The sequence below is a fragment of the Triturus cristatus genome, chromosome 4_1, assembly GCF_964204655.1.
Source record: "Triturus cristatus chromosome 4_1, aTriCri1.1, whole genome shotgun sequence".
NCBI lineage: Eukaryota > Metazoa > Chordata > Amphibia > Caudata > Salamandridae > Triturus > Triturus cristatus.
The window spans coordinates 192,591,435-192,615,342 of NC_140585.1; the positions used below are offsets into that span (position 1 = coordinate 192,591,435).

A 23,908-nucleotide genomic window follows, 5' to 3' on the forward strand; every position below is an offset into this window, starting at 1 on the left:
AAAGATTGAAGAAATCGACACTTTGAAGAAATTTCACAGAAAAACAGTCAATGGTTTCCTACGGAAGAAAATTGAGTTAAGGGTAAGTACAGTTGTAAGTATTTTTCAGAGTCAGTGCTGGGCACCAAAATCCAGCACAGGGAGCTCACCTAAGAGCAGGTGAGTAATTTCGTTTTTGTTACTCGGCTGATTTTTGGTGAATATTTTAAGATTTGAAAAGTCCACACTTAGAAGAAATTTCAGGAAAAAGCCAGTCAATGTTACCCTATGAGGAAAATAGAGTTTGCGGTTTAAGGGTAAGTACTCGACTGGCAGAGTTGAGGTTCTGGGCATAGACTCAGGGGTCCCCCAGGGTAAGGTAGGTAAAGTTGGTTCACCCTCAGCGGCTCTAGGGCGGCCGGGTGCAGAGAGAGTTAGGCCCAATGTTATCCTATGAGGGATAGGGGGGCCTTGGTTGGTGGCTGCTGACTGGCAAGCCACGCGGCTGTGGGAGCTGAGCTCCTGGTCACTTACTCAGGGCAAGTGGGGAAGTGGGTAGGTGTAGAGTTTTCACTGCCAGGGCCACCCGGGCGGCTGGATGCAGAGGGCTTTTGAGCTTTCGGGCGCTCAATTGATTTCAATGGGAAATCTCCGGTTTGACCCTTTCCAATTTGATAAAGCATGATCATAGTCCAGTGTTACGTTGTGCATTCGGTGGTGCGGCAGCTGCCGCACTGAACCCTTTGCCAAAGAGGTCCTGTGCCATCTCTTCTCTTCTGTCGATTAGTTTTGGCATGTTTCTGGGATGCGCAGGTGTGTGCTGGTTGGTCCAATAAGTCAAAATGGAAGAAGGTGAGCAACGGCAGAGTGTTGCAAAGTAGAATATGGTGGCGTACAGTGCAGATGTGCAGAGTGGATTGGTGTAGAGTGCAATGGAGTAGAGTGCATTGGTTTTGAATGCAGTGGCATAGAGTGCAGTGGCGTAGAGTGCAGTGATGTAGAGTGCAGAGGTGTAGAATAGAGTGGCATTGAGTGGAGTGGCACAGGGTAGATTGTAGTGCCGTAGAGTGGAGTGGCGTTGAGTGGAATAGAGCAGAGTAGAATAGAGTGGTGTAGAGTGCAGTGTCATAGAGTAGAGCGTCTCAGAGGTCAATGTTGCAGAGTGCAGTAGTGCATGGTAGATTAGAGTGGTTTAAAGTGTATTGGTGTAGAGTGGAGAGATATAGAGTGTATTGGCTACATGCATTGGGGTAGAGTACAGAAGAGCAGCATAGAGTAGAGTGGTGCAGAGTAGAGTGCAGTGGTGAAGAGTAGAGTTGTGTAGAGTTTAGTGGCGGCAGAGAGTGCTATGTTGTAGAGGACTCTGCTTTTAATTTATAATTTGCTATTTTGTGAATAGTGCACAGAGGAATACCTCGAGGTAGAGTATTAACGCCTTGTTTTTAGATTGAAGAAAAAGTTCAGTGGCAATTTTCTCATTTATGCCTTCCAACACAATAGGTTCTGGTAGCAAAAAGCACCGATTTTTTAAAGCAAAAAGTTGCTTTATTTTAGCATTATGCTGCCTAAAACTGCGACCTCTTCAGACTTCAATGTGAAAAATAAAATCCCCAAATTTGTTTTTACTAAATCTCCCTCCTCCTGCTTCCAAATATAGGCAGGAATGCTTGGTACTTAGTCAATGATTGCTGTCTCCTTAAAGGCAGTGAATCACACAAATACACACACACTTTGTGTGCCACAGGGTGATTGCGCAGATCAGTATGAGAGCATCATGTACACACGAAAATCAGAGGCAGCGTCATATGCGAAGCCCAACCTATTTATGTCCTCCTGCCATTCCAACGGTGATATTCCGTTTGTCTGTCTATAAATCACATGGAACTGTCATCAGAAATAACGCTATAATTATGATTATTGTAGCAAAACACACAGCTGATCTATTTAATTAGTCCGCCCAGAAGGTGGAATTGAACCACTCTGTCGCTAAACAGCTACAGGTTTGAAGCCTGCACCCCAGACCACTGAGGTTCATCCGGGCAGATACAGATGTTAGGTAGAGACTTATATATAACCCAAAAATACAGAACACTTTATTAATAGGGTAAGGTATATGATGATTTGTAATCCATTTTCTTCACCCCTATCTCTGAGATAGCACGTCAATTTGTTTGAATATCTTTACTGCTTGAAGCCAGACTTTCAGGAGATAATCTTCAATTTATGCAAATTAAAACAAGGGTTTCTGGGTAAATGAGACCCGTCTGCTTCCTGCTTTTCTAACGTGATCAAAGCAAAGCCACGAGGAAGACAACTTGCAATAGAAACGAGCAGCCGATGCAACACTTGAATAAGCACATCATGAGTTAATCAAGCTCAGGCAAAGGAAGTAGAAATGAAACAGTGAAAACGCTGCTCGCGTTCTCTCCCTCACAACATGCACAGTCCATTCTAGGTCTAGGTTTTGGAAGCGGCCGTGTGTAATTTGAAAGAGCCACGTTGTATTACGAGCATCTTAATTTGGCAGCTCAGTTTATTTTTCCGTATTTTATTTTTACACAATATTGCTTTTCTCATAATTTGTTACTTGCTAAGCGTCAGGTGGAACCGAACTGGGAAATCGGATGCAGGGCAGAGCAACTCGGGGATTTGTTAATATGCCAGTGAGCCCATGAAACGGTGGGCGGGACGCCGAGAGAATGACGTTTGACGTGGGGGGTACTAACTGTCAGATAGTTGAATGACAATACACGGGCCATTTCCGTTTTAAACAAATTGCATTCTATGAAAGATTTCACGGTGTCTACTTTTCGACATTTTGTATCTTTTATTGGAATATATAAAGCTGAAAAGGCAAGTGATGGAAACAATACAACCATGTTTAGGCTGAATCAGCCACTGTAAATTTAAAGTACCAAAAAAATTAGACTTTGCTAGTCCTTCCTCTATGTTACCGGTCACGCGGCTGTCATTAACTTCCAGCATTTAAAAGACAATCATAGGCAAGCATTGGCATAGCCAATAGGTCTCGCCTTTTGGACCTTATGTGTTTAGCCAGAGCTTTTGACTATGTTGTAGAGCATTGTGGCTGCTGTGCATTATGTTGAAAAGTTATAATTGTCTGTCTGTCGCCTATGCGTAGTCTCTCCAGTTCCCTTTGGAAATTGGTGGTACCTTCGCCTAAAGGGATTTCTGATTGTGCTGTGCTGGAGGTGGTACTTTCGCTTGATGCCAGAGAGATACTACTGGCTGATTTGGTTTCTAGATTTTCTTCCCTGCACTTTTTTCTATCCTTGTTGCTGATGGGATTATCATACTTTTTAGCAAACGTGTAAATCCCGCCATCCTGCTAATCACGGTCATCCCTCTTGCTCTTTCTCATTTTTTGTCTCTGAGGTATTGTTAGTGCTCCTCTACGACCTTATCAATGATGGCATCATTTTTTTCCACTAAATCCTGACAATCCATTGATTCTATCTGTTTCTCTGTGTGTGAGAAAGTGGCTCTGTATATACTGTTCCTTAATAGGTACAGGGTGTACAGAGTCCACAGTCCCCCAGGGGCTGAGAGAGGTTAAAGTTAGGTATAACCTTACTCTCTAAAGTGGTAGCTTGGTCGAGCAGTAAGGCAGTACCAGAGGACAGTGTAAAGCATTTGTTGTACACACTCAGTCAGCAAATGGTCTCACACACTCAATAACTGAACTCTAGGCCAATAGTTTATATAAAACATATATGCTTGTTTTATTTTAGAACCAACAATTGGAATTAAAATATACTTTCTCAGAATGAGATGTTGAATATAAATACTATTGCAATGAGCAATTGATTTTTGTAAACAGTTACAAGTGGTTGCACTAAGCAACACTATTTCAAACACAACAGTGCATTGAGTTCAATGGAATTTTCATGTTATTTGTCACAGATTACTTTTCGGATTACTTTTAGAATTCCAGGGCTGGATCCCAGATTCAGTCCTTGGTCAGTACTTTGAATCAAGTGATACAAGTCGAATTAATTGCAGTGATGATTTTTAAGTAATATGTAGCTATTTCAAAAGTTGACACTTAGAAAATATTTCCTAGAAAACATTCAATGATTCTCTATGGCAAGAAATTCAAATTGCAGGTATAGTACTTTCTAGTTACTTTTGTAATCCAGTACTGGGTGCCTGGACTCAGTACTGGGATCTTTATCCAAAACAGGTAAGTAATTACCTTTGAAGATATTATACGATTTTTGAAGAATATTTAAAGATTGAAGAAATCGACACTTTGAAGAAATTTCACAGAAAAACAGTCAATGGTTTCCTACGGAAGAAAATTGAGTTAAGGGTAAGTACAGTTGTAAGTATTTTTCAGAGTCAGTGCTGGGCACCAAAATCCAGCACAGGGAGCTCACCTAAGAGCAGGTGAGTAATTTCGTTTTTGTTACTCGGCTGATTTTTGGTGAATATTTTAAGATTTGAAAAGTCCACACTTAGAAGAAATTTCAGGAAAAAGCCAGTCAATGTTACCCTATGAGGAAAATAGAGTTTGCGGTTTAAGGGTAAGTACTCGACTGGCAGAGTTGAGGTTCTGGGCATAGACTCAGGGGTCCCCCAGGGTAAGGTAGGTAAAGTTGGTTCACCCTCAGCGGCTCTAGGGCGGCCGGGTGCAGAGAGAGTTAGGCCCAATGTTATCCTATGAGGGATAGGGGGGCCTTGGTTGGTGGCTGCTGACTGGCAAGCCACGCGGCTGTGGGAGCTGAGCTCCTGGTCACTTACTCAGGGCAAGTGGGGAAGTGGGTAGGTGTAGAGTTTTCACTGCCAGGGCCACCCGGGCGGCTGGATGCAGAGGGCTTTTGAGCTTTCGGGCGCTCAATTGATTTCAATGGGAAATCTCCGGTTTGACCCTTTCCAATTTGATAAAGCATGATCATAGTCCTGTGTTACGTTGTGCATTTGGTGGTGCGGCAGCTGCCGCACTGAACCCTTTGCCAAAGAAGTCCTGTGCCATCTCTTCTCTTCTGTCGATTAGTTTTGGCATGTTTCTGGGATGCGCAGGTGTGTGCTGGTTGGTCCAATAAGTCAAAATGGAAGAAGGCGAGCAACGGCAGAGTGTTGCAAAGTAGAATATGGTGGCGTACAGTGCAGATGTGCAGAGTGGATTGGTGTAGAGTGCAATGGAGTAGAGTGCATTGGTTTTGAATGCAGTGGCATAGAGTGCAGTGGCGTAGAGTGCAGTGATGTAGAGTGCAGAGGTGTAGAATAGAGTGGCATTGAGTGGAGTGGCACAGGGTAGATTGTAGTGGCGTAGAGTGGAGTGGCGTTGAGTGGAATAGAGCAGAGTAGAATAGAGTGGTTTAGAGTGCAGTGTCATAGAGTAGAGCGTCGCAGAGTTCAGTGTTGTAGAGTGCAGTAGTGCATGGTAGATTAGAGTGGTTTAAAGTGTATTGGTGTAGAGTGGAGAGATATAGAGTGTATTGGCTACATGCATTGGAGTAGAGTACAGAAGAGCAGCATAGAGTAGAGTGGTGCAGAGTAGAGTGCAGTGGTGAAGAGTAGAGTTGTGTAGAGTTTAGCGGCGGCAGAGAGTGCTATGTTGTAGAGGACTCTGCTTTTAATTTATAATTTGCTATTTTGTGAATAGTGCACAGAGGAATACCTCGAGGTACAGTATTAACGCCTTGTTTTTAGATTGAAGAAAAAGTTCAGTGGCAATTTTCTCATTTATGCATGCCAACACAATAGGTTCTGGTAGCAAAAAGCACCGATTTTCTAAAGCAAAAAGTTGCTTTATTTTAGCATTATGCTGCCTAAAACTGCGACCCCTTCAGACTTCAATGTGAAAAATAAAATCCCCAAATTTGTTTTTACTAAATCTCCCTCCTCCTGCTTCCAAATATTGGCAGGAATGCTTGGTACTTAGTCAATGATTGCTGTCTCCTTAAAGGCAGTGAATCACACAAATAAACACACACTTTGTGTGCCACAGGGTGATTGCGCAGATCAGTATGAGAGCATCATGTACACACGAAAATCAGAGGCAGCGTCATATGCGAAGCCCAACCTATTTATGTCCTCCTGCCATTCCAACGGTGATATTCCGTTTGTCTGTCTATAAATCACATGGAACTGTCATCAGAAATAACGCTATAATTATGATTATTGTAGCAAAACACACAGCTGATCTATTTAATTAGTCCGCCCAGAAGGTGGAATTGAACCACTCTGTCGCTAAACAGCTACAGGTTTGAAGCCTGCACCCCAGACCACTGAGGTTCATCCGGGCAGATACAGATGTTAGGTAGAGACTTATATATAACCCAAAAATACAGAACACTTTATTAATAGGGTAAGGTATATGATGATTTGTAATCCATTTTCTTCACCCCTATCTCTGAGATAGCACGTCAATTTGTTTGAATATCTTTACTGCTTGAAGCCAGACTTTCAGGAGATAATCTTCAATTTATGCAAATTAAAACAAGGGTTTCTGGGTAAATGAGACCCGTCTGCTTCCTGCTTTTCTAACGTGATCAAAGCAAAGCCACGAGGAAGACAACTTGCAATAGAAACGAGCAGCCGATGCAACACTTGAATAAGCACATCATGAGTTAATCAAGCTCAGGCAAAGGAAGTAGAAATGAAACAGTGAAAACGCTGCTCGCGTTCTCTCCCTCACAACATGCACAGTCCATTCTAGGTCTACGTTTTGGAAGCGGCCGTGTGTAATTTGAAAGAGCCACGTTGTATTACGAGCATCTTAATTTGGCAGCTCAGTTTATTTTTCCGTATTTTATTTTTACACAATATTGCTTTTCTCATAATTTGTTACTTGCTAAGCGTCAGGTGGAACCGAACTGGGAAATCGGATGCAGGGCAGAGCAACTCGGGGATTTGTTAATATGCCAGTGAGCCCATGAAACGGTGGGCGGGACGCCGAGAGAATGACGTTTGACGTGGGGGGTACTAACTGTCAGATAGTTGAATGACAATACACGGGCCATTTCCGTTTTAAACAAATTGCATTCTATGAAAGATTTCACGGTGTCTACTTTTCGACATTTTGTATCTTTTATTGGAATATATAAAGCTGAAAAGGCAAGTGATGGAAACAATACAACCATGTTTAGGCTGAATCAGCCACTGTAAATTTAAAGTACCAAAAAAATTAGACTTTGCTAGTCCTTCCTCTATGTTACCGGTCACGCGGCTGTCATCAACTTCCAGCATTTAAAAGACAATCATAGGCAAGCATTGGCATAGCCAATAGGTCTCGCCTTTTGGACCTTATGTGTTTAGCCAGAGCTTTTGACTATGTTGTAGAGCATTGTGGCTGCTGTGCATTATGTTGAAAAGTTATAATTGTCTGCCTGTCGCCTATGCGTAGTCTCTCCAGTTCCCTTTGGAAATTGGTGGTACCTTCGCCTAAAGGGATTTCTGATTGTGCTGTGCTGGAGGTGGTACTTTCGCTTGATGCCAGAGAGATACTACTGGCTGATTTGGTTTCTAGATTTTCTTCCCTGCACCTTTTTCTATCCTTGTTGCTGATGGGATTATCATACTTTTTAGCAAACGTGTAAATCCCGCCATCCTGCTAATCACGGTCATCCCTCTTGCTCTTTCTCATTTTTTGTCTCTGAGGTATTGTTAGTGCTCCTCTACGACCTTATCAATGATGGCATAATTTTTTTCCACTAAATCCTGACAATCCATTGATTCTATCTGTTTCTCTGTGTGTGAGAAAGTGGCTCTGTATATACTGTTCCTTAATAGGTACAGGGTGTACAGAGTCCACAGTCCCCCAGGGGCTGAGAGAGGTTAAAGTTAGGTATAACCTTACTCTCTAAAGTGGTAGCTTGGTCGAGCAGTAAGGCAGTACCAGAGGACAGTGTAAAGCATTTGTTGTACACACTCAGTCAGCAAATGGTCTCACACACTCAATAACTGAACTCTAGGCCAATAGTTTATATAAAACATATATGCTTGTTTTATTTTAGAACCAACAATTGGAATTAAAATATACTTTCTCAGAATGAGATGTTGAATATAAATACTATTGCAATGAGCAATTGATTTTTGTAAACAGTTACAAGTGGTTGCACTAAGCAACACTATTTCAAACACAACAGTGCATTGAGTTCAATGGAATTTTCATGTTATTTGTCACAGATTACTTTTCGGATTACTTTTGGAATTCCAGGACTGGATCCCAGATTCAGTCCTTGGTCAGTACTTTGAATCAAGTGATACAAGTCGAATTAATTGCAGTGATGTTTTTTAAGTAATATGTAGCTATTTCAAAAGTTGACACTTAGAAAATATTTCCTAGAAAACATTCAATGATTCTCTATGGCAAGAAATTCAAATTGCAGGTATAGTACTTTCTAGTTACTTTTGTAATCCAGTACTGGGTGCCTGGACTCAGTACTGGGATCTTTATCCAAAACAGGTAAGTAATTACCTTTGAAGATATTATACGATTTTTGAAGAATATTTAAAGATTGAAGAAATCGACACTTTGAAGAAATTTCACAGAAAAACAGTCAATGGTTTCCTACGGAAGAAAATTGAGTTAAGGGTAAGTACAGTTGTAAGTATTTTTCAGAGTCAGTGCTGGGCACCAAAATCCAGCACAGGGAGCTCACCTAAGAGCAGGTGAGTAATTTCGTTTTTGTTACTCGGCTGATTTTTGGTGAATATTTTAAGATTTGAAAAGTCCACACTTGGAAGAAATTTCAGGAAAAAGCCAGTCAATGTTACCCTATGAGGAAAATAGAGTTTGCGGTTTAAGGGTAAGTACTCGACTGGCAGAGTTGAGGTTCTGGGCATAGACTCAGGGGTCCCCCAGGGTAAGGTAGGTAAAGTTGGTTCACCCTCAGCGGCTCTAGGGCGGCCGGGTGCAGAGAGAGTTAGGCCCAATGTTATCCTATGAGGGATAGGGGGGCCTTGGTTGGTGGCTGCTGACTGGCAAGCCACGCGGCTGTGGGAGCTGAGCTCCTGGTCACTTACTCAGGGCAAGTGGGGAAGTGGGTAGGTGTAGAGTTTTCACTGCCAGGGCCACCCGGGCGGCTGGATGCAGAGGGCTTTTGAGCTTTCGGGCGCTCAATTGATTTCAATGGGAAATCTCCGGTTTGACCCTTTCCAATTTGATAAAGCATGATCATAGTCCTGTGTTACGTTGTGCATTTGGTGGTGCGGCAGCTGCCGCACTGAACCCTTTGCCAAAGAAGTCCTGTGCCATCTCTTCTCTTCTGTCGATTAGTTTTGGCATGTTTCTGGGATGCGCAGGTGTGTGCTGGTTGGTCCAATAAGTCAAAATGGAAGAAGGCGAGCAACGGCAGAGTGTTGCAAAGTAGAATATGGTGGCGTACAGTGCAGATGTGCAGAGTGGATTGGTGTAGAGTGCAATGGAGTAGAGTGCATTGGTTTTGAATGCAGTGGCATAGAGTGCAGTGGCGTAGAGTGCAGTGATGTAGAGTGCAGAGGCGTAGAATAGAGTGGCATTGAGTGGAGTGGCACAGGGTAGATTGTAGTGCCGTAGAGTGGAGTGGCGTTGAGTGGAATAGAGCAGAGTAGAATAGAGTGGTGTAGAGTGCAGTGTCATAGAGTAGAGCGTCGCAGAGTTCAATGTTGTAGAGTGCAGTAGTGCATGGTAGATTAGAGTGGTTTAAAGTGTATTGGTGTAGAGTGGAGAGATATAGAGTGTATTGGCTACATGCATTGGGGTAGAGTACAGAAGAGCAGCATAGAGTAGAGTGGTGCAGAGTAGAGTGCAGTGGTGAAGAGTAGAGTTGTGTAGAGTTTAGTGGCGGCAGAGAGTGCTATGTTGTAGAGGACTCTGCTTTTAATTTATAATTTGCTATTTTGTGAATAGTTCACAGAGGAATACCTCGAGGTACAGTATTAATGCCTTGTTTTTAGATTGAAGAAAAAGTTCAGTGGCAATTTTCTCATTTATGCATGCCAACACAATAGGTTCTGGTAGCAAAAAGCACCGATTTTTTAAAGCAAAAAGTTGCTTTATTTTAGCATTATGCTGCCTAAAACTGCGACCCCTTCAGACTTCAATGTGAAAAATAAAATCCCCAAATTTGTTTTTACTAAATCTCCCTCCTCCTGCTTCCAAATATTGGCAGGAATGCTTGGTACTTAGTCAATGATTGCTGTCTCCTTAAAGGCAGTGAATCACACAAATAAACACACACTTTGTGTGCCACAGGGTGATTGCGCAGATCAGTATGAGAGCATCATGTACACACGAAAATCAGAGGCAGCGTCATATGCGAAGCCCAACCTATTTATGTCCTCCTGCCATTCCAACGGTGATATTCCGTTTGTCTGTCTATAAATCACATGGAACTGTCATCAGAAATAACGCTATAATTATGATTATTGTAGCAAAACACACAGCTGATCTATTTAATTAGTCCGCCCAGAAGGTGAAATTGAACCACTCTGTCGCTAAACAGCTACAGGTTTGAAGCCTGCACCCCAGACCACTGAGGTTCATCCAGGCAGATACAGATGTTAGGTAGAGACTTATATATAACCCAAAAATACAGAACACTTTATTATTAGGGTAAGGTATATGATGATTTGTAATCCATTTTCTTCACCCCTATCTCTGAGATAGCACGTCAATTTGTTTGAATATCTTTACTGCTTGAAGCCAGACTTTCAGGAGATAAGCTTCAATTTATGCAAATTAAAACAAGGGTTTCTGGGTAAATGAGACCTGTCTGCTTCCTGCTTTTCTAACGTGATCAAAGCAAAGCCACGAGGAAGACAACTTGCAATAGAAACGAGCAGCCGATGCAGCACTTGAATAAGCACATCATGAGTTAATCAAGCTCAGGCAAAGGAAGTAGAAATGAAACAGTGAAAACGCTGCTCGCGTTCTCTCCCTCACAACATGCACAGTCCATTCTAGGTCTACGTTTTGGAAGCGGCCGTGTGTAATTTGAAAGAGCCACGTTGTATTACGAGCATCTTAATTTGGCAGCTCAGTTTATTTTTCCGTATTTTATTTTTACACAATATTGCTTTTCTCATAATTTGTTGCTTGCTAAGCGTCAGGTGGAACCGAACTGGGAAATCGGATGCAGGGCAGAGCAACTCGGGGATTTGTTAATATGCCAGTGAGCCCATGAAACGGTGGGCGGGACGCCGAGAGAATGACGTTTGACGTGGGGGGGTACTAACTGTCAGACAGTTGAATGACAATACACGGGCCATTTCCGTTTTAAACAAATTGCATTCTATGAAAGATTTCACGGTGTCTACTTTTGGACATTTTGTTTCTTTTATTGGAATATATAAAGCTGAAAAGGCAAGTGATGGAAACAATACAACCATGTTTAGGCTGAATCAGCCACTGTAAATTTAAAGTACCAAAAAAATTAGACTTTGCTAGTCCTTCCTCTATGTTACCGGTCACGCTGCTGTCATCAACTTCCAGCATTTAAAAGACAATCATAGGCAAGCATTGGCATAGCCAATAGGTCTCGCCTTTTGGACCTTATGTGTTTAGCCAGAGCTTTTGACTATGTTGTAGAGCATTGTGGCTGCTGTGCATTATGTTGAAAAGTTATAATTGTCTGCCTGTCGCCTATGCGTAGTCTCTCCAGTTCCCTTTGGAAATTGGTGGTACCTTCGCCTAAAGGGATTTCTGATTATGCTGTGCTGGAGGTGGTACTTTCGCTTGATGCCAGAGAGATACTACTGGCTGATTTGGTTTCTAGACTTTCTTCCCTGCACCTTTTTCTATCCTTGTTGCTGATGGGATTATCATACTTTTTAGCAAACGTGTAAATCCCGCCATCCTGCTAATCACGGTCATCCCTCTTGCTCTTTCTCATTTTTTGTCTCTGAGGTATTGTTAGTGCTCCTCTATGACCTTATCAATGATGGCATAATTTTTTTCCACTAAATCCTGACAATCCATTGATTCTATCTGTTTCTCTGTGTGTGAGAAAGTGGCTCTGTATATACTGTTCCTTAATAGGTACAGGGTGTACAGAGTCCACAGTCCCCCAGGGGCTGAGAGAGGTTAAAGTTAGGTATAACCTTACTCTCTAAAGTGGTAGCTTGGTCGAGCAGTAAGGCAGTACCAGAGGACAGTGTAAAGCATTTGTTGTACACACTCAGTCAGCAAATGGTCTCACACACTCAATAACTGAACTCTAGGCCAATAGTTTATATAAAACATATATGCTTGTTTTATTTTAGAACCAACAAATGGAATTAAAATATACTTTCTCAGAATGAGATGTTGAATATAAATACTTTTGCAATGAGCAATTGATTTTTGTAAACAGTTACAAGTGGTTGCAATAGGCAACACTATTTCAAACACAACAGTGCATTGAGTTCAATGGAATTTTCATGTTATTTGTCACAGATTACTTTTCAGATTACTTTTGGAATTCCAGGACTGGATCCCAGATTCAGTCCTGGGTCAGTACTTTGAATCAAGTGATACAAGTCAAATTAATTGCAGTGATGATTTTTAAGTAATATGTAGCTATTTCAAAAGTTGACACTTCGAAAATATTTCCTAGAAAACATTCAATGATTCTCTATGGCAAGAAATTCAAATTGCAGGTATAGTACTTTCTAGTTACTTTTGTAATCCAGTACTGGGTGCCTGGACTCAGTACTGGGATCTTTATCCAAAACAGGTAAGTAATTACGTTTGAAGATATTATACGATTTTTGAAGAATATTTAAAGATTGAAGAAATCGACACTTCGAAGACATTTCACAGAAAAACAGTCAATGGTTTCCTATGGAAGAAAATTGAGTTAAGGGTAAGTGCAGTTGTAAGTATTTTTCAGAGTCAGTGCAGGGTACCAAGATCCAGCACAGGGAGCTCACCTAAGAGAAGGTGAGTAATTTCGTTTTCGTTACTCGGCTGATTTTTGGTGAATATTTTAAGATTTGAAAAGTCCACACTTAAAAGAAATTTCAGGAAACAGCCAGTCAATGTTACCCTATGAGGAAAATAGAGTCTGCGGTTTAAGGGTAAGTACTCGACTGGCAGAGTTGAGGTTCTGGGCATAGACTCAGGGGTCCCCCAGGGTAAGGTAGGTAAAGTTGGTTCACCCTCAGCGGCTCTAGGGCGGCCGGGTGCAGAGAGAGTTAGGCCCAATGTTATCCTATGAGGGATAGGGGGGCCTTGGTTGGTGGCTGCTGACTGGCAAGCCACGCGGCTGTGGGAGCTGAGCTCCTGGTCACTTACTCACGGCAAGTGGGGAAGTGGGTAGGTGTAGAGTTTTCACTGCCAGGGCCACCCGGGCGGCTGGATGCAGAGGGCTTTTGAGCCTTCGGGCGCTCAATTGATTTCAATGGGAAATCTCCGGTTTGACCCTTTCCAATTTGATAAAGCATGATCATAGTCCAGTGTTACGTTGTGCATTCGGTGGTGCGGCAGCTGCCGCACTGAACCCTTTGCCAAAGAGGTCCTGTGCCATCTCGTCTCTTCTGTCGATTAGTTTTGGCATGTTTCTGGGATGCGCAGGTGTGTGCTGGTTGGTCCAATAAGTCAAAATGGAAGAAGGCGTGCAACGGCAGAGTGTTGCAAAGTAGAATATGGTGGCGTACAGTGCAGATGTACAGAGTGGATTGGTGTAGAGTGCAATGGAGTAGAGTGCATTGGTTTTGAATGCAGTGGCATAGAGTGCAGTGGCGTAGAGTGCAGTGATGTAGAGTGCAGAGGCGTAGAATAGAGTGGCATTGAGTGGAGTGGCACAGGGTAGATTGTAGTGCCGTAGAGTGGAGTGGCGTTGAGTGGAATAGAGCAGAGTAGAATAGAGTGGTGTAGAGTGCAGTGTCATAGAGTAGAGCGTCGCAGAGTTCAATGTTGTAGAGTGCAGTAGTGCATGGTAGATTAGAGTGGTTTAAAGTGTATTGGTGTAGAGTGGAGAGATATAGAGTGTATTGGCTACATGCATTGGGGTAGAGTACAGAAGAGCAGCATAGAGTAGAGTGGTGCAGAGTAGAGTGCAGTGGTGAAGAGTAGAGTTGTTTAGAGTTTAGTGGCGGCAGAGAGTGCTATGTTGTAGAGGACTCTGCTTTTAATTTATAATTTGCTATTTTGTGAATAGTGCACAGAGGAATACCTCGAGGTACAGTATTAACGCCTTGTTTTTAGATTGAAGAAAAAGTTCAATGGCAATTTTCTCATTTATGCATGCCAACACAATAGGTTCTGGTAGCAAAAAGCACCGATTTTTTAAAGCAAAAAGTTGCTTTATTTTAGCATTATGCTGCCTAAAACTGCGACCTCTTCAGACTTCAATGTGAAAAATAAAATCCCCAAATTTGTTTTTACTAAATCTCCCTCCTCCTGCTTCCAAATATTGGCAGGAATGCTTGGTACTTAGTCAATGATTGCTGTCTCCTTAAAGGCAGTGAATCACACAAATACACACACACTTTGTGTGCCACAGGGTGATTGCGCAGATCAGTATGAGAGCATCATGTACACACGAAAATCAGAGGCAGCGTCATATGCGAAGCCCAACCTATTTATGTCCTCCTGCCATTCCAACGGTGATATTCCGTTTGTCTGTCTATAAATCACATGGAACTGTCATCAGAAATAACGCTATAATTATGATTATTGTAGCAAAACACACAGCTGATCTATTTAATTAGTCCGCCCAGAAGGTGGAATTGAACCACTCTGTCGCTAAACAGCTACAGGTTTGAAGCCTGCACCCCAGACCACTGAGGTTCATCCGGGCAGATACAGATGTTAGGTAGAGACTTATATATAACCCAAAAATACAGAACACTTTATTAATAGGGTAAGGTATATGATGATTTGTAATCCATTTTCTTCACCCCTATCTCTGAGATAGCACGTCAATTTGTTTGAATATCTTTACTGCTTGAAGCCAGACTTTCAGGAGATAATCTTCAATTTATGCAAATTAAAACAAGGGTTTCTGGGTAAATGAGACCCGTCTGCTTCCTGCTTTTCTAACGTGATCAAAGCAAAGCCACGAGGAAGACAACTTGCAATAGAAACGAGCAGCCGATGCAACACTTGAATAAGCACATCATGAGTTAATCAAGCTCAGGCAAAGGAAGTAGAAATGAAACAGTGAAAACGCTGCTCGCGTTCTCTCCCTCACAACATGCACAGTCCATTCTAGGTCTACGTTTTGGAAGCGGCCGTGTGTAATTTGAAAGAGCCACGTTGTATTACGAGCATCTTAATTTGGCAGCTCAGTTTATTTTTCCGTATTTTATTTTTACACAATATTGCTTTTCTCATAATTTGTTACTTGCTAAGCGTCAGGTGGAACCGAACTGGGAAATCGGATGCAGGGCAGAGCAACTCGGGGATTTGTTAATATGCCAGTGAGCCCATGAAACGGTGGGCGGGACGCCGAGAGAATGACGTTTGACGTGGGGGGTACTAACTGTCAGATAGTTGAATGACAATACACGGGCCATTTCCGTTTTAAACAAATTGCATTCTATGAAAGATTTCACGGTGTCTACTTTTCGACATTTTGTATCTTTTATTGGAATATATAAAGCTGAAAAGGCAAGTGATGGAAACAAAACAACCATGTTTAGGCTGAATCAGCCACTGTAAATTTAAAGTACCAAAAAAATTAGACTTTGCTAGTCCTTCCTCTATGTTACCGGTCACGCGGCTGTCATCAACTTCCAGCATTTAAAAGACAATCATAGGCAAGCATTGGCATAGCCAATAGGTCTCGCCATTTGGACCTTATGTGTTTAGCCAGAGCTTTTGACTATGTTGTAGAGCATTGTGGCTGCTGTGCATTATGTTGAAAAGTTATAATTGTCTGCCTGTCGCCTATGCGTAGTCTCTCCAGTTCCCTTTGGAAATTGGTGGTACCTTCGCCTAAAGGGATTTCTGATTGTGCTGTGCTGGAGGTGGTACTTTCGCTTGATGCCAGAGAGATACTACTGGCTGATTTGGTTTCTAGATTTTCTTCCCTGCACTTTTTTCTATCCTTGTTGCTGATGGGATTATCATACTTTTTAGCAAACGTGTAAATCCCGCCATCCTGCTAATCACGGTCATCCCTCTTGCTCTTTCTCATTTTTTGTCTCTGAGGTATTGTTAGTGCTCCTCTATGACCTTATCAATGATGGCATCATTTTTTTCCACTAAATCCTGACAATCCATTGATTCTATCTGTTTCTCTGTGTGTGAGAAAGTGGCTCTGTATATACTGTTCCTTAATAGGTACAGGGTGTACAGAGTCCACAGTCCCCCAGGGGCTGAGAGAGGTTAAAGTTAGGTATAACCTTACTCTCTAAAGTGGTAGCTTGGTCGAGCAGTAAGGCAGTACCAGAGGACAGTGTAAAGCATTTGTTGTACACACTCAGTCAGCAAATGGTCTCACACACTCAATAACTGAACTCTAGGCCAATAGTTTATATAAAACATATATGCTTGTTTTATTTTAGAACCAACAATTGGAATTAAAATATACTTTCTCAGAATGAGATGTTGAATATAAATACTATTGCAATGAGCAATTGATTTTTGTAAACAGTTACAAGTGGTTGCACTAAGCAACACTATTTCAAACACAACAGTGCATTGAGTTCAATGGAATTTTCATGTTATTTGTCACAGATTACTTTTCGGATTACTTTTGGAATTCCAGGACTGGATCCCAGATTCAGTCCTGGGTCAGTACTTTGAATCAAGTGATACAAGTCGAATTAATTGCAGTGATGACTTTTAAGTAATATGTAGCTATTTCAAAAGTTGACACTTAGAAAATATTTCCTAGAAAACATTCAATGATTCTCTATGGCAAGAAATTCAAATTGCAGGTATAGTACTTTCTAGTTACTTTTGTAATCCAGTACTGGGTGCCTGGACTCAGTACTGGGATCTTTATCCAAAACAGGTAAGTAATTACCTTTGAAGATATTATACGATTTTTGAAGAATATTTAAAGATTGAAGAAATCGACACTTTGAAGAAATTTCACAGAAAAACAGTCAATGGTTTCCTACGGAAGAAAATTGAGTTAAGGGTAAGTACAGTTGTAAGTATTTTTCAGAGTCAGTGCTGGGCACCAAAATCCAGCACAGGGAGCTCACCTAAGAGCAGGTGAGTAATTTCGTTTTTGTTACTCGGCTGATTTTTGGTGAATATTTTAAGATTTGAAAAGTCCACACTTGGAAGAAATTTCAGGAAAAAGCCAGTCAATGTTACCCTATGAGGAAAATAGAGTTTGCGGTTTAAGGGTAAGTACTCGACTGGCAGAGTTGAGGTTCTGGGCATAGACTCAGGGGTCCCCCAGGGTAAGGTAGGTAAAGTTGGTTCACCCTCAGCGGCTCTAGGGCGGCCGGGTGCAGAGAGAGTTAGGCCCAATGTTATCCTATGAGGGATAGGGGGGCCTTGGTTGGTGGCTGCTGACTGGCAAGCCACGCGGCTGTGGGAGCTGAGCTCCTGGTCACTTACTCAGGGCAAGTGGGGAAGTGGGTAGGTGTAGAGTTTTCACTGCCAGGGCCACCCGGGCGGCTGGATGCAGAGGGCTTTTGAGCTTTCGGGCGCTCAATTGATTTCAATGGGAAATCTCCGGTTTGACCCTTTCCAATTTGATAAAGCATGATCATAGTCCTGTGTTACGTTGTGCATTTGGTGGTGCGGCAGCTGCCGCACTGAACCCTTTGCCAAAGAAGTCCTGTGCCATCTCTTCTCTTCTGTCGATTAGTTTTGGCATGTTTCTGGGATGCGCAGGTGTGTGCTGGTTGGTCCAATAAGTCAAAATGGAAGAAGGCGAGCAACGGCAGAGTGTTGCAAAGTAGAATATGGTGGCGTACAGTGCAGATGTGCAGAGTGGATTGGTGTAGAGTGCAATGGAGTAGAGTGCATTGGTTTTGAATGCAGTGGCATAGAGTGCAGTGGCGTAGAGTGCAGTGATGTAGAGTGCAGAGGCGTAGAATAGAGTGGCATTGAGTGGAGTGGCACAGGGTAGATTGTAGTGCCGTAGAGTGGAGTGGCGTTGAGTGGAATAGAGCAGAGTAGAATAGAGTGGTGTAGAGTGCAGTGTCATAGAGTAGAGCGTCGCAGAGTTCAATGTTGTAGAGTGCAGTAGTGCATGGTAGATTAGAGTGGTTTAAAGTGTATTGGTGTAGAGTGGAGAGATATAGAGTGTATTGGCTACATGCATTGGGGTAGAGTACAGAAGAGCAGCATAGAGTAGAGTGGTGCAGAGTAGAGTGCAGTGGTGAAGAGTAGAGTTGTGTAGAGTTTAGTGGCGGCAGAGAGTGCTATGTTGTAGAGGACTCTGCTTTTAATTTATAATTTGCTATTTTGTGAATAGTTCACAGAGGAATACCTCGAGGTACAGTATTAATGCCTTGTTTTTAGATTGAAGAAAAAGTTCAGTGGCAATTTTCTCATTTATGCATGCCAACACAATAGGTTCTGGTAGCAAAAAGCACCGATTTTTTAAAGCAAAAAGTTGCTTTATTTTAGCATTATGCTGCCTAAAACTGCGACCCCTTCAGACTTCAATGTGAAAAATAAAATCCCCAAATTTGTTTTTACTAAATCTCCCTCCTCCTGCTTCCAAATATTGGCAGGAATGCTTGGTACTTAGTCAATGATTGCTGTCTCCTTAAAGGCAGTGAATCACACAAATAAACACACACTTTGTGTGCCACAGGGTGATTGCGCAGATCAGTATGAGAGCATCATGTACACACGAAAATCAGAGGCAGCGTCATATGCGAAGCCCAACCTATTTATGTCCTCCTGCCATTCCAACGGTGATATTCCGTTTGTCTGTCTATAAATCACATGGAACTGTCATCAGAAATAACGCTATAATTATGATTATTGTAGCAAAACACACAGCTGATCTATTTAATTAGTCCGCCCAGAAGGTGAAATTGAACCACTCTGTCGCTAAACAGCTACAGGTTTGAAGCCTGCACCCCAGACCACTGAGGTTCATCCCGGCAGATACAGATGTTAGGTAGAGACTTATATATAACCCAAAAATACAGAACACTTTATTATTAGGGTAAGGTATATGATGATTTGTAATCCATTTTCTTCACCCCTATCTCTGAGATAGCACGTCAATTTGTTTGAATATCTTTACTGCTTGAAGCCAGACTTTCAGGAGATAAGCTTCAATTTATGCAAATTAAAACAAGGGTTTCTGGGTAAATGAGACCTGTCTGCTTCCTGCTTTTCTAACGTGATCAAAGCAAAGCCACGAGGAAGACAACTTGCAATAGAAACGAGCAGCCGATGCAGCACTTGAATAAGCACATCATGAGTTAATCAAGCTCAGGCAAAGGAAGTAGAAATGAAACAGTGAAAACGCTGCTCGCGTTCTCTCCCTCACAACATGCACAGTCCATTCTAGGTCTACGTTTTGGAAGCGGCCGTGTGTAATTTGAAAGAGCCACGTTGTATTACGAGCATCTTAATTTGGCAGCTCAGTTTATTTTTCCGTATTTTATTTTTACACAATATTGCTTTTCTCATAATTTGTTGCTTGCTAAGCGTCAGGTGGAACCGAACTGGGAAATCGGATGCAGGGCAGAGCAACTCGGGGATTTGTTAATATGCCAGTGAGCCCATGAAACGGTGGGCGGGACGCCGAGAGAATGACGTTTGACGTGGGGGGGGTACTAACTGTCAGACAGTTGAATGACAATACACGGGCCATTTCCGTTTTAAACAAATTGCATTCTATGAAAGATTTCACGGTGTCTACTTTTGGACATTTTGTTTCTTTTATTGGAATATATAAAGCTGAAAGGCAAGTGATGGAAACAATACAACCATGTTTAGGCTGAATCAGCCACTGTAAATTTAAAGTACCAAAAAAATTAGACTTTGCTAGTCCTTCCTCTATGTTACCGGTCACGCTGCTGTCATCAACTTCCAGCATTTAAAAGACAATCATAGGCAAGCATTGGCATAGCCAATAGGTCTCGCCTTTTGGACCTTATGTGTTTAGCCAGAGCTTTTGACTATGTTGTAGAGCATTGTGGCTGCTGTGCATTATGTTGAAAAGTTATAATTGTCTGCCTGTCGCCTATGCGTAGTCTCTCCAGTTCCCTTTGGAAATTGGTGGTACCTTCGCCTAAAGGGATTTCTGATTATGCTGTGCTGGAGGTGGTACTTTCGCTTGATGCCAGAGAGATACTACTGGCTGATTTGGTTTCTAGACTTTCTTCCCTGCACCTTTTTCTATCCTTGTTGCTGATGGGATTATCATACTTTTTAGCAAACGTGTAAATCCCGCCATCCTGCTAATCACGGTCATCCCTCTTGCTCTTTCTCATTTTTTGTCTCTGAGGTATTGTTAGTGCTCCTCTATGACCTTATCAATGATGGCATAATTTTTTTCCACTAAATCCTGACAATCCATTGATTCTATCTGTTTCTCTGTGTGTGAGAAAGTGGCTCTGTATATACTGTTCCTTAATAGGTACAGGGTGTACAGAGTCCACAGTCCCCCAGGGGCTGAGAGAGGTTAAAGTTAGGTATAACCTTACTCTCTAAAGTGGTAGCTTGGTCGAGCAGTAAGGCAGTACCAGAGGACAGTGTAAAGCATTTGTTGTACACACTCAGTCAGCAAATGGTCTCACACACTCAATAACTGAACTCTAGGCCAATAGTTTATATAAAACATATATGCTTGTTTTATTTTAGAACCAACAAATGGAATTAAAATATACTTTCTCAGAATGAGATGTTGAATATAAATACTTTTGCAATGAGCAATTGATTTTTGTAAACAGTTACAAGTGGTTGCAATAGGCAACACTATTTCAAACACAACAGTGCATTGAGTTCAATGGAATTTTCATGTTATTTGTCACAGATTACTTTTCAGATTACTTTTGGAATTCCAGGACTGGATCCCAGATTCAGTCCTGGGTCAGTACTTTGAATCAAGTGATACAAGTCAAATTAATTGCAGTGATGATTTTTAAGTAATATGTAGCTATTTCAAAAGTTGACACTTCGAAAATATTTCCTAGAAAACATTCAATGATTCTCTATGGCAAGAAATTCAAATTGCAGGTATAGTACTTTCTAGTTACTTTTGTAATCCAGTACTGGGTGCCTGGACTCAGTACTGGGATCTTTATCCAAAACAGGTAAGTAATTACGTTTGAAGATATTATACGATTTTTGAAGAATATTTAAAGATTGAAGAAATCGACACTTCGAAGACATTTCACAGAAAAACAGTCAATGGTTTCCTATGGAAGAAAATTGAGTTAAGGGTAAGTGCAGTTGTAAGTATTTTTCAGAGTCAGTGCAGGGTACCAAGATCCAGCACAGGGAGCTCACCTAAGAGAAGGTGAGTAATTTCGTTTTCGTTACTCGGCTGATTTTTGGTGAATATTTTAAGATTTGAAAAGTCCACACTTAAAAGAAATTTCAGGAAACAGCCAGTCAATGTTACCCTATGAGGAAAATAGAGTCTGCGGTTTAAGGGTAAGTACTCGACTGGCAGAGTTGAGGTTCTGGGCATAGACTCAGGGGTCCCCCAGGGTAAGGTAGGTAAAGTTGGTTCACCCTCAGCGGCTCTAGGGCGGCCGGGTGCAGAGAGAGTTAGGCCCAATGTTATCCTATGAGGGATAGGGGGGCCTTGGTTGGTGGCTGCTGACTGGCAAGCCACGCGGCTGTGGGAGCTGAGCTCCTGGTCACTTACTCACGGCAAGTGGGGAAGTGGGTAGGTGTAGAGTTTTCACTGCCAGGGCCACCCGGGCGGCTGGATGCAGAGGGCTTTTGAGCCTTCGGGCGCTCAATTGATTTCAATGGGAAATCTCCGGTTTGACCCTTTCCAATTTGATAAAGCATGATCATAGTCCAGTGTTACGTTGTGCATTCGGTGGTGCGGCAGCTGCCGCACTGAACCCTTTGCCAAAGAGGTCCTGTGCCATCTCTTCTCTTCTGTCGATTAGTTTTGGCATGTTTCTGGGATGCGCAGGTGTGTGCTGGTTGGTCCAATAAGTCAAAATGGAAGAAGGCGAGCAACGGCAGAGTGTTGCAAAGTAGAATATGGTGGCGTACAGTGCAGATGTACAGAGTGGATTGGTGTAGAGTGCAATGGAGTAGAGTGCATTGGTTTTGAATGCAGTGGCATAGAGTGCAGTGGCGTAGAGTGCAGTGATGTAGAGTGCAGAGGCGTAGAATAGAGTGGCATTGAGTGGAGTGGCACAGGGTAGATTGTAGTGCCGTAGAGTGGAGTGGCGTTGAGTGGAATAGAGCAGAGTAGAATAGAGTGGTGTAGAGTGCAGTGTCATAGAGTAGAGCGTCGCAGAGTTCAATGTTGTAGAGTGCAGTAGTGCATGGTAGATTAGAGTGGTTTAAAGTGTATTGGTGTAGAGTGGAGAGATATAGAGTGTATTGGCTACATGCATTGGGGTAGAGTACAGAAGAGCAGCATAGAGTAGAGTGGTGCAGAGTAGAGTGCAGTGGTGAAGAGTAGAGTTGTTTAGAGTTTAGTGGCGGCAGAGAGTGCTATGTTGTAGAGGACTCTGCTTTTAATTTAAAATTTGCTATTTTGTGAATAGTGCACAGAGGAATACCTCGAGGTACAGTATTAACGCCTTGTTTTTAGATTGAAGAAAAAGTTCAATGGCAATTTTCTCATTTATGCATGCCAACACAATAGGTTCTGGTAGCAAAAAGCACCGATTTTTTAAAGCAAAAAGTTGCTTTATTTTAGCATTATGCTGCCTAAAACTGCGACCTCTTCAGACTTCAATGTGAAAAATAAAATCCCCAAATTTGTTTTTACTAAATCTCCCTCCTCCTGCTTCCAAATATTGGCAGGAATGCTTGGTACTTAGTCAATGATTGCTGTCTCCTTAAAGGCAGTGAATCACACAAATACACACACACTTTGTGTGCCACAGGGTGATTGCGCAGATCAGTATGAGAGCATCATGTACACACGAAAATCAGAGGCAGCGTCATATGCGAAGCCCAACCTATTTATGTCCTCCTGCCATTCCAACGGTGATATTCCGTTTGTCTGTCTATAAATCACATGGAACTGTCATCAGAAATAACGCTATAATTATGATTATTGTAGCAAAACACACAGCTGATCTATTTAATTAGTTCGCCCAGAAGGTGGAATTGAACCACTCTGTCGCTAAACAGCTACAGGTTTGAAGCCTGCACCCCAGACCACTGAGGTTCATCCGGGCAGATACAGATGTTAGGTAGAGACTTATATATAACCCAAAAATACAGAACACTTTATTAATAGGGTAAGGTATATGATGATTTGTAATCCATTTTCTTCACCCCTATCTCTGAGATAGCACGTCAATTTGTTTGAATATCTTTACTGCTTGAAGCCAGACTTTCAGGAGATAATCTTCAATTTATGCAAATTAAAACAAGGGTTTCTGGGTAAATGAGACCCGTCTGCTTCCTGCTTTTCTAACGTGATCAAAGCAAAGCCACGAGGAAGACAACTTGCAATAGAAACGAGCAGCCGATGCAACACTTGAATAAGCACATCATGAGTTAATCAAGCTCAGGCAAAGGAAGTAGAAATGAAACAGTGAAAACGCTGCTCGCGTTCTCTCCCTCACAACATGCACAGTCCATTCTAGGTCTACGTTTTGGAAGCGGCCGTGTGTAATTTGAAAGAGCCACGTTGTATTACGAGCATCTTAATTTGGCAGCTCAGTTTATTTTTCCGTATTTTATTTTTACACAATATTGCTTTTCTCATAATTTGTTACTTGCTAAGCGTCAGGTGGAACCGAACTGGGAAATCGGATGCAGGGCAGAGCAACTCGGGGATTTGTTAATATGCCAGTGAGCCCATGAAACGGTGGGCGGGACGCCGAGAGAATGACGTTTGACGTGGGGGGTACTAACTGTCAGATAGTTGAATGACAATACACGGGCCATTTCCGTTTTAAACAAATT

General features: G+C 42.2%; 6 non-coding genes across 6 annotated transcripts; all 6 read right to left on the reverse strand.

The window, feature by feature from the left end:
- Nucleotides 1–1,933: 1,933 nt before the first annotated feature.
- On the reverse strand, nucleotides 1,934–2,020 carry TRNASTOP-UCA (transfer RNA opal suppressor (anticodon UCA)). The gene has a single exon. It is a non-coding gene; the product is annotated as a tRNA-Sec (tRNA).
- A 4,143-nt stretch (nucleotides 2,021–6,163) lies between these two features.
- Nucleotides 6,164–6,250, reverse strand: TRNASTOP-UCA (transfer RNA opal suppressor (anticodon UCA)). The gene has a single exon. It is a non-coding gene; the product is annotated as a tRNA-Sec (tRNA).
- A 4,143-nt stretch (nucleotides 6,251–10,393) lies between these two features.
- TRNASTOP-UCA (transfer RNA opal suppressor (anticodon UCA)) lies at nucleotides 10,394–10,480 on the reverse strand. The gene has a single exon. It is a non-coding gene; the product is annotated as a tRNA-Sec (tRNA).
- A 4,144-nt stretch (nucleotides 10,481–14,624) lies between these two features.
- Nucleotides 14,625–14,711, reverse strand: TRNASTOP-UCA (transfer RNA opal suppressor (anticodon UCA)). Its single transcript has one exon. It is a non-coding gene; the product is annotated as a tRNA-Sec (tRNA).
- A 4,143-nt stretch (nucleotides 14,712–18,854) lies between these two features.
- On the reverse strand, nucleotides 18,855–18,941 carry TRNASTOP-UCA (transfer RNA opal suppressor (anticodon UCA)). The gene has a single exon. It is a non-coding gene; the product is annotated as a tRNA-Sec (tRNA).
- Nucleotides 18,942–23,085: 4,144 nt separating this feature from the next.
- Nucleotides 23,086–23,172, reverse strand: TRNASTOP-UCA (transfer RNA opal suppressor (anticodon UCA)). The gene has a single exon. It is a non-coding gene; the product is annotated as a tRNA-Sec (tRNA).
- Nucleotides 23,173–23,908: the final 736 nt, after the last annotated feature.